The following is a 14,808-nucleotide window of genomic DNA, read 5'->3' on the forward strand; positions in this document are numbered from 1 at the left end:
CTCATTTGACCCGAACAAGCACCGACCCATCGAGACCTCCTCGGTGCACAGCGACAGCCCGAAAGGTCCTGATGAGGCCATAGGACCAGCAGTCATTTACGTGGCCGCCCAACCTGGGTCGAGCCCTTCCCGCAGCCCCAAGCGAGGCAGGGTCCTCGCAGCACCCAGTCTGCTCTACCACCCCTCATAGTAATGAGGGGCAAGGATTTAAGATCAAATATGAGGCAAAGAGTTTAGGTAAGTATTTTCACTGAGAATTATATCTACTTTTCCTGCAATTGCTTGGTCATCTTTGATTAAATAGATTTGAGAAAAAACATATAAAGTTTTCTTTTCTGAACTAACAGTAATAGAATTAATAAGAATGCCTACTCTTAAGTACTTATTATGTTTGATACATTCAATATCTCATTGTGACTACTTTTCAAGTAAAGTATCATTATTTCCATTTTAAAGATAAGTAAAATGAAGCTTGGACTTTTTCAAGGCCACATATCTAATTAGTGACCAAACTGAAATTTTCCATGAGTATAAGATAAACTATTCTTCGTGATCCCTGAAATTCCTTAGACCTTTCCATTATAAGATGTCTAATTGTAAGTTAAATCTAGTTATAGAAACATTATAAGAATTACATTTGCCTTATTTTGTAATAATGTGTATGTTGTTTTTAAAGGAATACATAATCTTTTGATTCTGTTATTACTGATTGAATTATATGTTATCTAAGATCTTTACTTAATTGATTGTACTTAATTACACTTGATTATAATTGCATTTAATTCTACTGTAATGATTTGATTTTGGAGACTTTACTTTTTAGTAATGTTTAATTGAATAAATAAGTAAATAAAATATGATAAATTTTTGCTTTTGTCCCACCAGAAGTTAGATAATACAGATTTCAAAATGATCCTACTACTTGTGTCTCAGGTTCCTAAAAATAAAATATATATATATATCTCAATGAAATCATATGTTTTATTACACATTGTATGAGATTTAAAGTCAATATCATTTCTTCATTTTGGTAAAATAAATGAGTAAGAGTGTTTATGAACTGACACCCAGAAATAATCAAATAGCTGGAGTAAGGTCCAAAACACCAGGGAAGGGGCTTTGGTCACTTCCCAGTGCACAGAGCTCTGGCACAAGGAGGGAGCTTTAATGCAACTCTCTGGGCACCTGCACTATGGGTTTCTAGGCTGGGACCTTCTCATCCCTCTCTCTCTCCATGCTGAGCTCTGCAGCTGAGTCACAAATGGGAAGGTTTTCACCTGGTATCAAAGCATTTTGAGAGTAGCAGTGTCTTGAGTCTAGTGAGTAGACATCAGACCGTCCTACAGAACTCTACTTTTCTATTTTTATTTATGACAGACTCAGTCTTTTTTTCTTTCTTGAGACAGGTCTTGCTCTGTCGCCCAGGCTAGAGTGCAGTGGTGGGATCTCAGCTCACTGCAACCTCCGCCTCCCAGGCTCAAGTGATTCTCCTTACTCAGCCTCCCTAGAAGCTGGGATTACAGGTATGTATCATCACACCCAGCTAATTTTTGTATTTTTGGTAGAGATGGGGTTTCACCATGTTGCCCGGGCTAGTCTTGAACTCCTGAGCTCAGGTGAGCCACCTGCCTCTGCCTCCCAAAGTGCTGGGATTACTGGAGTGAGCCACTGTGCCCAGCCAATAGACTCAGTCTTGATTTAAATTTTTAAAGTCAACATTTAATGGTAATTCAGATACACTGAGAGATACACTAAGGGTATATTTGACATTGCACCTCTTCTATTTCTTTATGGACTCGCTGTTCATGCAAGTATGGTTATGGCCACTGCTTTCTCCCTGTCTTTCTTAAAGCTTATTATGACTGTAGTTGACATCAGACTTAAACAAAAGTCTTTTGATTTCACAACCTATTGTTGGCAACCTGAAGCAATAGCATCACTCTTATTTCTCTCTACTTACCAACTCAACCATATTCCATAACTATAGACAGCCTTCTACTTCCCACATCTATCTGGCTATCTTCCCACCATATCTACTCCCATGCCACTCCTATTTCTCAGCCTTTAACATAGGTCCTTTTGTGAACATCTTTCGATATTGAATCACCTAGTTTTGTACCATTTTTCTCCAGAGACACTCTTTTGCTGTGGTTGATTGAGATTTCTAGGATCCTGTGGTAGATGCCTTTTATTCTCACCTATTAATCTCATCTATTAATTAATTAATCAAACATTTACAAAGTGTTTCACATCATGAAAACTACCAAGTTCTGGCAAGGAGTTCACAGCGTTGTGCAGGAGACAGACAAGCAAGAGTGCAATTAGAACAATGTAGGGCTGGGCACAGTGGTTCATGCCTATAATCCCAGCACTTTGGGAAGCCAAGGCAGGAGGATCACTTAAGCTTAGGAGTTTGAGACCAACCTGTGCAGCACAGAAAGACCTCCTCTCTACCAAAAAAATTTTAAACTAGTTGGGCATGGTGGCACACTTCTGTGGTCCCAGCTACTCAGTAAGCTAAGTTGGGTAGGTTGGGAGGATCACTTGAGCCCAGGCAATTGAGGCGGCAGTGAGCCATGATCATACCATTGCACTCCAGCCTGGGTGACAGAGCAAGACCTTGTCTCAAAAAAAAAAAAAAAAAAAAAAAGAACATGGTATATGGTATAATCAGTGCTAGAAAGAGGAATGTATAGAACAGAAACACCTACTTCAGCCCAGGACGTCAGAGAGGGCTCCAGAGGAAGTAGATGAAGAGATTTGCCAATCAGTGATAAAAAGATGTGAGTGCATAGAAAGTCTCAATGTTACAAGTCATATTCAATAATTTGAAAGAATTCACCACCGCTTTAGAATAGAGTCAAAAGAGGTAAACATAATAGTGATGAAGCAGGCAGGAATCACTGTGCTCAGGGCCATGGATGCCACCATAAGTTAGTTACGTGTTCATCAAAAGGTAGTGGGAGGCATTGGAAGATTTTACTCCAAAGCCTGAACAGTGTGATCAGATTAAAAACACTAATGTGGCTGCAACACTGAAAACATTGGCAGCAGGGAAGACTAAAGAGAGAGAGACCAGATGAAAGAGTAATTTAGGAAGAATATTACTCCCTGAACTAAGGCAATGCCAGTAAGAAAGTAGGAGAGGGGGCATATCAAAGATATTATCAGTATGGGATGGAGTGAATTTGGATGTCAGCTGGATGTGAGGCAAGAGGGAAGGGATGGGAGAAGCCTTAGAAGCAGTTGTTGGGTTTTTGGCTGAGTGGATCCTTTCATCCCACAGACATTTATTAAGAACTTTCCATGGGACAGATACTGTATTAGGTCCCAGGGATATAGCAGTAAACAAACAAAATCCATGTCTTCATGGAGCCTAATTCTAGTGTTAAGACTCAGACAATAAATAAGTAAAATATGTAATATGTCATATGGTGAAAGGTATGAAGGAGAAAAATAAGGCAGTAAAGTGAATACAGAGTGTCCGTAGGAAGAAGGGCTGACACTGTCATCAGCAGACTCAGGTATGGAACTCTGGATGATGAACAAATGAGAGTCCTCATTTGAGACATGTTCAGTTTGAAACCTCTGAATTACCTCCACTGGAGATGCCCACTAAGTGGTCGGAACAGGAATCTGTAGGGCAGAACAGAGGTCTAGACTGAATCTGTGAATATGGGAATTGTTAAGAGACTACTTATAGTTGATGTAATCAGGATGCATAACAGCAATTGGGGAATTATTTAGAGTGAGATGAAAGGCCTACAGGAGGATTCCTGAGGCCCTTCAGCAATGTCAGGGAAGCCCTGGAGGGAGGCGCCTAATACAGTATTCATTCCAAGAGGAAGAATGATGTGAGGAGTAAAAGGAGAAGAGCTTGGTGTCACAGAAGTCAAGGGACAAAAATGTAAAGAAGGACAATGTGATCATGTTAAAAGCTGTGGATATAAAATAAGAATTAAAAAAGTTATTTGGGCATATAACTGTGAGGTGACTTGGGGGAACATGAGTGCTTTCATAGGATTGAAGAAAGAAGGGTTAAAAGAGAGAAAGAGAGAGACAGACAGAGAGGGAGAGAGAGATTAAATAGGGCAAGATCCCAGAGGAGAAAATAGGATGGGAACTTGATCCAGAGATACAGGAAGATAATATACAGAGGGTAAAATAGAGCATAAAGATGTGGATGAATTTATTAAGGATAGTAACAAATGAAGGGTAACAAATGGAAGGGATTATCATGTAATTGTTTCACTTTCTTTGTAAAATGGAACCTAATGTAGTGTGCTGAGAACCAAGAGGAAATGGGGAAAGTCAAGGGTTTAGGGAATAAAGTTCCAAATGGCTGTTGTAGTTTACATGAAAAGAAATGGGTGAATTGCTTGGCGATGTTGAGATGGGAGAACATATATTTGCAGGGGCATCAATTTCCATGAATGAATGGCTTGAATCAAACACAACTATGGAGTTGGTATTTTGCAAGGGAAGTCTGAAGGAAAGACATGAAGCAAGGGAGTTGGAACTCATGAAAGGGATTTGCAATTTAGAGTTTCAGAGATGGGGGAGTTAGAGGTATTGACAGAATTCAGGATGTGACTATAAGTGGATGAGTGACAGTGGACATAAATGTTGCTAGAGTTGAGCAGATCAAGTATCTGTGTGGCTAAGTGATTGGACAGGTTAATTTCATTGGCATTGTAAGTACATTTACTCCTGTCTGGTTTGTTTGTTGAAAATGCCAAAGAATATTTATTGAAAATAGAAAAGTATTTTTTGATAATACTTTGTTTTTCTAGAAAAGAAGTATTAAAAAGCTCCTTTATCGTCTGGCAAAACATGGCTAATAAATTGTCTCATGCCACTGATCTTGTTTCTCAAATGCATCTAAATCCTGAAGAGATGTAATGAATGAATGCCTCCAGAGTTGTGCAAAGATACATCTGCTTAGTCTTTTGAATACACCACGATCATAGCTCTGCATCGTTCTGCTGCACTGAACACTCAGTGGGAAGCTGTAACTGCTAGCATACTTACATGCTTATTGAAGTGGTGGATATTTATTCATGCTTCTGTGATGTTCTGCCCCATGCACCATGCGCCATAATCATTTGGTTGACTTTAAGAAAGAATGAAATTTCCAATGAGAATAGATAGATGATCTGGCAAATTAAAAAGTGTCACACCTGGTAGCTCCCTCGATAGCAAATTGAGAATTCGTTTGCTGGAAAAGAAAATGAGGATCATAACAGATGAAAGGAAATTGAGACAAATTACAGAGAAGTTGACTTTAAAAGATGATTTGTGTCCTTTGAATGCATCTCCTTCACCAGAGCATAGATTGATTTTAACTGTGTTTGCTGACAGCCTGTGGGGGCAACGTCTACATCCATGAAGCTGATTCTGCTGGGTATGTGACCTCTCCCAACCACCCTGATAATTAACCCCCGCACGCTGATTGTATTTGGATCTTAGCGGCTCCACCGGAAACACGCATATGGCTGCAATTTGAAGATCAATTCGATATTGAAGTAACACCCAAGTATGTCACTTCCATTTTCATTTTTTTCCTACCCAAAGTTAGTATTTTTTAACTGTCATGTCTCAGGACAATTCATTTCTTTCAGTAGCACATACTGCAAGGAAATCTAGGGGAAAAGGGAAATGCTTAATAACTCAGGCCTGAAAACACAGTGTACCAGTCACTCTGCCATCTGCTGAGCAGGTTTATGTACATGGATACTGTCCCTTGTGACCCTAGACGCTTCCTGCAAGGGACGCTGAGGGTGGCTACTTGAGATTGATGTTTATCCATTCTTCCTCCCACAGGAAATATATTGTGTTTCTGAGAAATGAATATTTATTTGCCCAAACAAATATTTATTTGTTCAGTGTCACAAATGATAAAATGTGTGTTTAACAAATGGGAATTTGTGTGTATGTCACCAGGGGTCACTAGTGTCAGAACAGTACTAAAGCACGTATAGTATAATTTCTCAGTCTTTATTTAATAAGAGTTCTGAAAGTATTACAAAACAGAGAGTAAGTCTTACTACGTTGAAGAGAAAGGAAAACCATATAGATTGTAAAAAAACCGTTTTTCTCTTTCCTTTAACAAAAGTGTGTATACGTTTGCATGAATGCGACTGTGGTGCAAAACTTAGATATAAGAGCTTTTGTTGCTATTTCTGGCACTGGATTGAATACTACTCTTCCACTCATGTAGCATTAATTAGCTGATGTAACTTCCTCAAGAAACGCTAGATACATGCTTGTCTACTTTTACAGACACAGAAAATTCCAGTTGGGACTCTCCGTTAGTCCCAGTTACAGAGCTGTTAGAGAATTTATCTTTGTCATGTGAAATGTATCAAATCATTGTGTGGAACAAAATACTTGTTTTTTTAAAATTCATAGGGATTAATTTGAAAACAACATTTATATTTGTAAAACCAATACAGAATATAGAAGGGAAGTAAATATTCTTCAATGTAGAACATGTAAAACCTGTATTTTTGAGCTGCTAATGAAAGAATGTACTATTAGGAAAAATATCCTACAGCATTTTAAAGTGACACGTGGCTTACACTGATTCTATCATAGTCTTTTATGCTAAGAAATGATGATGTAATAATATCTTCAAAGAAAGTAAGTGAAGTTGTCATTATCAAAATAAGTCAAGGCAATTGACCATTTAAATTTAACAGAATTTTGTTTCCACTTTAGCTGTACTTCCAACTACTTGAGTTGTGGGATGGAGTGGATTCAGATGCACCAATACTTTCCAAATTTTGTGGGACATATTTGCCCAGCAGTCAGTGGTCCTTAGAAGAGGTTATGTATTTGAGATTTCGATCTGGCATTCAAGGCCAAGTATTCTATAGGTAATATATATTTTTTTAACTTTTATTTTAGGTTCAGATGCAGGTTTGTTATATAGGTAAACTCGTGTCATGGGAGTCATTGTAAAGATTATTTCATCACCCAGTTACTAAGCCTAGTACCTAATAGTAATTTTTTCTGCTCCTCTCCCTTCTCCCACCCTCCACTCTATCAAATGAAAAAAACATTCCATGCTCAGAGATAGGAAGAATGAAGAATCGATATTATTAAAATGGCCATACTGCTCTCCCAAATTTACAGATTCAATGTTATTCCTATCAAACTATCATGACATTCTTCACAGAACTAGAAAAAACTATTTTAAAACTCATATGGACCCAGAAAGAACCCAAATAACTAAGGCAATCCTAAACTGAAAGAACAAAGCTGGAGGCATCACAATACCTGACTTGAAACTATATTACAGGGGTACAGTAACCAAAACAGCATGGTACTGGTACAAAAATAGACACATAGACCAATAAAATGGAATTGAGAACTCAGAAATAGGGCCTCACACCTACAGGCATCTGATCTTCAACAAAGCTGACAAAAACAAGCAATGGGGAAAGGACTCCCTATGTAATAAATGATGCCAGGAGAACTGGCTAGCAATATGTGGAAGATTGAAACTGGACCCCTTACTTATACCATATACAAAAATCAATTCAAGATGGATTAAAGACTTAACTGTAAAACACAAAACTATAAAAGCCCTGGAAAACATTTTTATATTAAAGAGTTGTTATAGAATGAATTTGTTAAAACTTTTTTTAAAACCATGACTTTTTAAAAAGAAGTCATTCTATCTGCCTATTTTAAAAAATATTTTAATGCTAGAAATAAGTAAGGAGTGTAAATGTTTAAAACCACAGTCATCAACTTTAATTTCTCTTTTAATGTTTATTTTAAAACATAATCTTAGTAAACTTGAATATTTTGTATTTTTTCTAACTTGTGAAGAAATATGCGTAGTTAATTCAAACTCCTGTTTCTTCTGCTTACTATGAAATTCAGTAGTTCTCTCTTATCCATGGTTTCATGTTTCATGATTTCAACGCCCTTGGTAAACAGAGGCCCAAAAAATAGGTGAGTACAGTACACCAAGATATTTTGAGGGACCACATTTTCTTTTCTTACAGTATACTGTTATGATTATTCTATTTTATTATTAGTTAATATTGTTAATCTCTTACTATGTTTAATTTATAAAGTAAACTTTATCATAGGTACATATACAGAGAAAAAAATTGTCTATATGTCTATATAGGGTTTAGTACTATCTGAGGTTTTAGGCACTCACTTGGGGGACTTGGAATGTATCCCCTAAGGAAAAGGAAGAGCTACAGTATGTTTATTACCTTAAGTAATGAAACTATTTGAGAACCAGATAACTATATTTAGAACAATGTCTTTGAATTCCTCATCATATACAAAATAATTAAGCTTTTTTTTTTTTTCTCTGAGTCTCTAGTGCCAGATCAGGCACTGGATAAAAAGCAAATATGTCTCTTCAGGATTTTTATTTCCTTATTTAAAGATTGAGCAGTAATTTTTCTTGTTGAAGACTCACTATAGTATGGTCACAATAGCACATAGTTTAGTATCTAATAGGTCTAGACACAAACCAAACGAATATTTAATATAGCAAAAGTTCAGAAAGCCTAGTTATAACAATATTTAACTACACCATAGATCATGTTATATCCCGAGTCAAGCTGCATATAATTCAATTAGCTATCAAATCCAGCTAATAAGACATAATTGAACAGTAATTTTCAAGGCCCTGAGATATCAGTTACTGTAGTGAACAGTTTAGTTGATAGTAAAACTAGAAATGGCAGGCGTCCCCACAGTTCCCCTTCCAGCTGAGCTTGGGTTTAGTCTTTAGAATCAACACAGGGTTCTAGGCAGGTCAGATGAGTCTACTAGTTTGTTCTTGAGATAAAACTTGCTTGCGACTAATAGCTCTTACATAGTGTACCAAAAGAATTAATGTGACATTACAGAATATGCCATTTAGTCATCTTCTTGTTTCCCATTATTGGATTGGACTCGTGGTATCATTTCTGTAATCAACCCTATAATCAACCCTATAATTCAAATAATGAGGAAAGCACTAACCATTTTCAGAATTTTAAAAACTTCAATTCATAGTCACTTGGCACCTAAAAGTTTTCACATGTGCTGGCGAAATGAGAAAAAAAAAAATTGTAATAGAATCAATCTTTCTCTTTCTTTCTTTCTCTTTCTTTCTTTCTCTTTCTTTCTTCTTTCTTTTTTTCTTTCTTTCTTTCTTTCTTTCTTTCTTTCTTTCTTTCTTTCTTTCTTTCTTTCTTTCTTTCTTTCCTTTCTTTCTTTCTTTCTTTCTTTCTTTCTTTCTTTCTTTCTTTCTTTCTTTCTTTCTTTCTTTCTTTCTTTCTTTCTTTCTTTCTTTTTTCAGTTCAATGTGGGGGAAGAGTAGCAGGGCAAAGTGGTATTGTTGAAAGCACTGGCCATCTAATGCTTCCATATAGAGACAACTTATTCTGTGAGTGGCATCTCCAGGGGCTCTCCAGACACTATCTCACCATCTCTTTTGAAGATTTTAACCTTCAGAATTCTTTTGGCTGTGAAAAAGACTTTGTGGAGATCTGGGATTATCATACCTCTGGTTAGTGAAATATATCTGCTCTCTTTGGGGTGTTTATTTTCGCATGTACTTATTCAGCCTCTGAAGTTTCTTCATTCCAAGAAAGGCAAAAGCATGTCTATACTCTGCAAAGAAGTGCAGATTAATAAGCTTTGGGCAGTACCAGCGATTCTCTCCCTCAATTCTACCATTAACAATGGATGCCCAGAGCCCAGGTGTCATAGAGCCTACCCTGGAGGCCACTTGGGGAGAGCAATGGTAGTGGGAAGGCAACCTGTTGCTGCTGAGACATCCCCTTACCACATGCCGTTATTTGAGGGGTGCTCTATAGCTTGAGGCAGAGAGAAGGTCATGCATGTCTCCTGGCAGCAGCATAAGGCAGATATTTGTCACTCTGTTGTCTCAGAGCACTTTTTCAACCAATTGAGCAAGCCCTCCTCATTGTCCCGAGATATCCTTCCCCTAACTGGTTGCATTTTCTTCACTTCTTCATATATTTGAATATGTTAATTTTCATTCATGTTTTCCTGTTTTCTTGACAGAGATTAATGTTTCTTCATGGGCAAGGTCTTGTTTTTTATTATTTTCTTTGTACACGCAGGACACCTCGAATAGAGTTTAAAAGAAATCAATCACCTGGACATATATATTGCATTATTTGTCTCTCACAGGAAACATCTTGGGCAGACACTGTGCAAACACCATTCCTGACAGGATAGACACTTCCAGCAATACTGCCGTGGTCAGGTTTGTCACAAACGGCTCTCTGACTGCCTCAGGATTCAGACTGTGATTTGAATCCAGCATGGAAGGTGATGTCTTTGATTCATTCAAAACAACATTGAGCACCTGCATTGGACAGACACTGTGCTAGGCACTGGTGTTACAATAGTTTGAAAACAAAACAAAACAGGACCCCTATCTTCTTGGACCTTAATCAAAAAGTCACACTGATAAATGAAAAATTGCAGCTGTGATCAATGCTATAAGGGAAAATAACTAGTATCATGAGAGATATAATACGAGGATGAGAGTTACACTGCAATGCCCGCCTTAAGAAAGTCCTATAGTTACTCAGAATTTGCCTTACTGCAAATCCGACAAACTCAGATGTAATAAAGATCTATTTGGAAAAACTGGATACTTATATTAACCTTCTGATTTTCCTGATTTTTTTTTTTGTAAAGATGGGGTCTTGCCTTGGCCTCCAAAAGTGTTGGGGTTACAGGCATGAACCACTACTCCTGGTTGGTTTTCCTGATTCTCTCTTTTTTTTTTTTTTTTGAGATGGAGTCTCGCTGTGTCACCCAGGCTGAAGTGCAATAGTGTGATGTTGGCTCACTGCAACCTCCCCATCCCGGGTTCAAGCGATTCTCCTGCCTCAGCCTCCTGAGTAGCTGGGATTTCAGGTGCCTGCCACCACACCAGCTAATTTTTGTATTTTTAGTAGAGACAGGATTTTACCATATTGGTCAGGCTGGTCTCAAACTCCTGACCTCATAATCTGCCTGCCTTGGGCTCTCAAAGTGCTGGGATTACAGGCGTGAGCTGCCGCCCCAGACCTGATTTTCCTGATTCTTAACTTCATTATATTCATTGGTCTCTCATATTTCTTGGGCCATGATGAAAATTAAATTGCTGTCTGTGGACTATCATCCATGGAAGCCAGAGTTAAATATTAATAGAGATAGGAAATAAGTGTATATATTCACTAAAATCTTCACACACATAAATACGGAGAATAATTTTGTCTAGAAGGATAATTTTTAAATACCTGAATTTTGAGAGCTTCCCTGATGGAAAGAGACACTTCGATTTGATTGCAAGTTTTCTTAGCTTTTTGCCCCTCACATCAGAGTGTGGTGGGGGCCTTCAGGGCTCTGCTGGAACATCTACTTCTCCCAACTAACAGAACCCAAATCCTCATGGCCGGATCTACGAGTGGAGAATCACCACCCCAGAGGGAAGGCGGATCACCCTAACGTTTAACAACCTGAGGCCGGCCACGCATCCATCCTGCAACAACGAGCATGTGATAGTAAGTGTTCCCTGCGGCCTGAGATGTTATATTCCATCATTTAAGGAGTTTACTGACCCACAAATCATAGTCAGAAAACTAGGTCAGGAAAATTGCCGTCTATGCAACTATAACTCAGACAAATTCTAAGTATTGTTGGGAGACCAAAACACGGTAAACTGTCAAAATAATTGTAAAAGTTGTTTTAAGAGGCTAACAGCTATCACTCCATGCATCAGGGTCAGAATAAATTTTAAGAGTGAACAATAATGACAAATGGCAAAACTGGGGAGGCTGTGGAAAGCTAAGCCTACAGCAGCACATAGGTGAATGGGACCAGAGTCACAGCACAAGCCACCACCGAAAGTTCTGAGCAGATGGGTCGTCCTACATAATGACTGCTCTCTCCAGGGGTGCAGAGGGACTCCTGGTGGGAGAGCACTGCTACCTGACCTCTATGTCGCCAATCTCCAGTGGTTTCAGATGTGCCCTCAGCACTCTCAGCTTTCTGCAGTGAAAGAAAGCAAATGAGATCCCTGAGTGTGAATAACAAATAGATTGTTAATTGTGAAGTGCTATACATACTTATGTGTGTGTAGATAGGTAGTCCGGATTAATATTAGTACATTTCTCCACCCAACTTGCCCCTTCTGCAGTATTTGCTATCTCAGTAAATAATTCCAAACTTGTGGTTGCTAAGGTCAAAAGTCTTGATGTCTATTTTGGAATACTTCCTCTCATACCCTATAAGCAAGTCCCATTGGGTGTATCTTTAAAAATATCCACAAACTACTTATTATATCTACTACTACCACCCCCACCGTTCACTTGGATTATTTTAGTAAGTTCCACCTGGTGCGCCTGCCTCCATTCTCATCTCCCTACATTCTCAACACAGCAGCTTGTGATGGTTTTAAACCTTAATCAGATCATGTTGCTCCCTTTGAAAATCCTCTATTGGCTTCTCATCTCACTCAGAGGAAAATCCCAAATTGCACCTGTGGTCCACCTGGCTGACATTATCTGCTGCCCCTCCCTCTTCTACCTGTCTGCCTTATCTCAAACTCCCCTCTTTTCTGCTCGCTGGGATCCAGCTACCTGACCTCCATTCTGTTCCTTGAATGTGCTGAGATTCTCCCTGTCCAGCTGTTGCCTTCATCTGGAATGCCCCTGCTCAGATGGTGGCCTGCTCCACACCCTTACTTCATTCAGTTCTCTGCTTGAATGCCTTTTAATCCATATGGTGTAAGTACCTTATATTACAGACCCCACACTGGCCTGACCCCTGTCTGTCATATTGTTTTATAGCACTTCACACCTGCTGCCATACATCATTTTGATTTGTTCATCAGTTTATTGTCTGCTTCCCCCAATAGAACATAAGCTCCTTGAGGTCAAGCTATACTTTCATTCACTGCTGGGGATTCACTGAGTCCCCAATGCCTGTACATAATAGAGATAAATAATTGTTGAATGAATGGATAGTAGAGGTACTATAATTATCCCTTTAATAAGAAGCCACTTTTGTTTTCAGTTTAATTGTCACCTGTTGGGTAGTGAATCTCAAAAATATGAAATATATTTGTATCTTATGACCACTTTGTATCACCCTAAAATGATCTCATTCAACCTTCAGATTTTATTTCCAAGTTCTAATATATGAAGGACTAAACTGTTGTCTTTCAGATCTTGAAAATAAGAAATCAAGTGTGTTTGCTTTTATTTGAGAGCCAGGAAATTTTGGACTAAGGTTGTTTATTATAAAGAAACTTTGTTTCCCATTATTGATTTAATATATGTAAACAAAAATGAAGTAGAAAAAATACTAACCACTCCCACTATACTATATTTTGATGCATTTTCTCATCTCTTCTTGGCAAAGCATATTTTATGTACTTGTAATCATGTGATAAAAATTCACTTGAATTCTGATTTTAGTCTATTTTTCTGGTTATAAATATCATGGATGCTTATTGAGCAATATTTGGAGAGTTCAGAAAATAAAAAATATAAAGATATTTTTAATTCTACCCATCAATTACTAAAATTTTCATATGTATGCTAACAGTTGTTTGTTTACCTTTGGAATTATTTTCATAGTTTAAATCATACTGAATATAATGATTTTTAGGAATTTTACAAGCAGAGTATTCACATGTCCTTTAGAAAAGAGAATATGAACAGGCATAGTTTTAGAACTCAAATAAAGATACCAGTTATAGCCACAACCACAAATTCCAAAGCAGATCTTACTTGTCATCTCGCTCTCCCTTAATTATCAACTTATAACTCTTGCAGCTACTGCTGGTGGGTTTTATGTCATTATTTCTAAATAATATTCCTATTCTACTACTCCTTGCCTTTTTTGGACATTATCTATCCACATCCTACTCTGGAAGATGAGCATTAGCCTTCTGTCACCACAAGTGCACGTGGGGTATGCACAGTTTATATACTTTCCCAAATGTCTCCCAAAATACATATATCACAGCTTTTGCTTAAATTGTCATTCAGTTGACATTACCATTATTAAGTAAATACCATTCACAACTGAGCCAAGTAGTGTACTATGGCAATATTTGCTTTTGTTTTCCCAAGGGATAATAATAATTGTGTCCTCTTTACATTTTCTTGCGTTTTACGCATTGATCACTAATTCTTCCACACCCTTTCCACCCTGGGTGTGCATCTTCACCTTCTGTAGTAAAACATATCAGTTTCATTTCTTTTCCTCAGTAATATCTTTTCTTTAGCCTTTGTCCATCAGCTGCAAGCCTGATGCTAGCTGTCATTTCAGAATTTCCCTTTGCCATCGGATTTGCAAGTTCCTTCATTCTGCTCCTGGGCTAGAAAGCTGGCTTGTGATGCTATGTATGTCCCTTTCTTGGTTAATTTCCTCTTTTGTGAGGCACACCCTCTTGTAGCTCCCCAAGGAGATGGGCAAGGGCAATACATTTTTAAAGAAATGATATACCTGAAATTATCTTTATTTTACCATCATTCTTTGAAAAATACATGTTTAAATATTTTATATGTTCACTATATTAATATATACATGAATATACTAATAATTTTGAAGTTTTGTGTTGCTTATGTGGGGTCAGTTTTCTTCATGTTCTTATCTCCTGTTTACTCATATTGGTCTCTGCCTTTTACATTAGTCACTTCCCTAAATATCTGCTGATCCTTGGCTGTTCATTCATATTTAAGAATGAATTACCAAAAGGATGACTGGCATCTCTGTATGCATGAGGGTGCCCTGACTCTTTAAATAGGGAAACCT

General features: G+C 37.9%; 1 protein-coding gene across 5 annotated transcripts in view; it reads right to left on the reverse strand.

Moving 5' to 3' along the window:
- Nucleotides 1–14,808, reverse strand: part of LOC105472068 (ankyrin repeat domain-containing protein 30B-like) — a 539,363-nt gene that overhangs the window by 336,570 nt on the left and 187,985 nt on the right. For 2 of the 5 annotated variants that reach the window (XM_071070094.1, XM_071070090.1), the window contains one exon: nt 11,539–12,033. The exons of 1 other annotated variant lie outside the window; for it this stretch is intronic. The gene's annotated coding sequence lies outside the window, so the exon portion shown is untranslated. 2 more of the 5 variants (XM_071070095.1, XM_071070097.1) reach the window with 2 other exon arrangements.

Source organism: Macaca nemestrina, chromosome 9 (assembly GCF_043159975.1).
Source record: "Macaca nemestrina isolate mMacNem1 chromosome 9, mMacNem.hap1, whole genome shotgun sequence".
NCBI classification, from domain to species: Eukaryota; Metazoa; Chordata; class Mammalia; order Primates; family Cercopithecidae; genus Macaca; species Macaca nemestrina.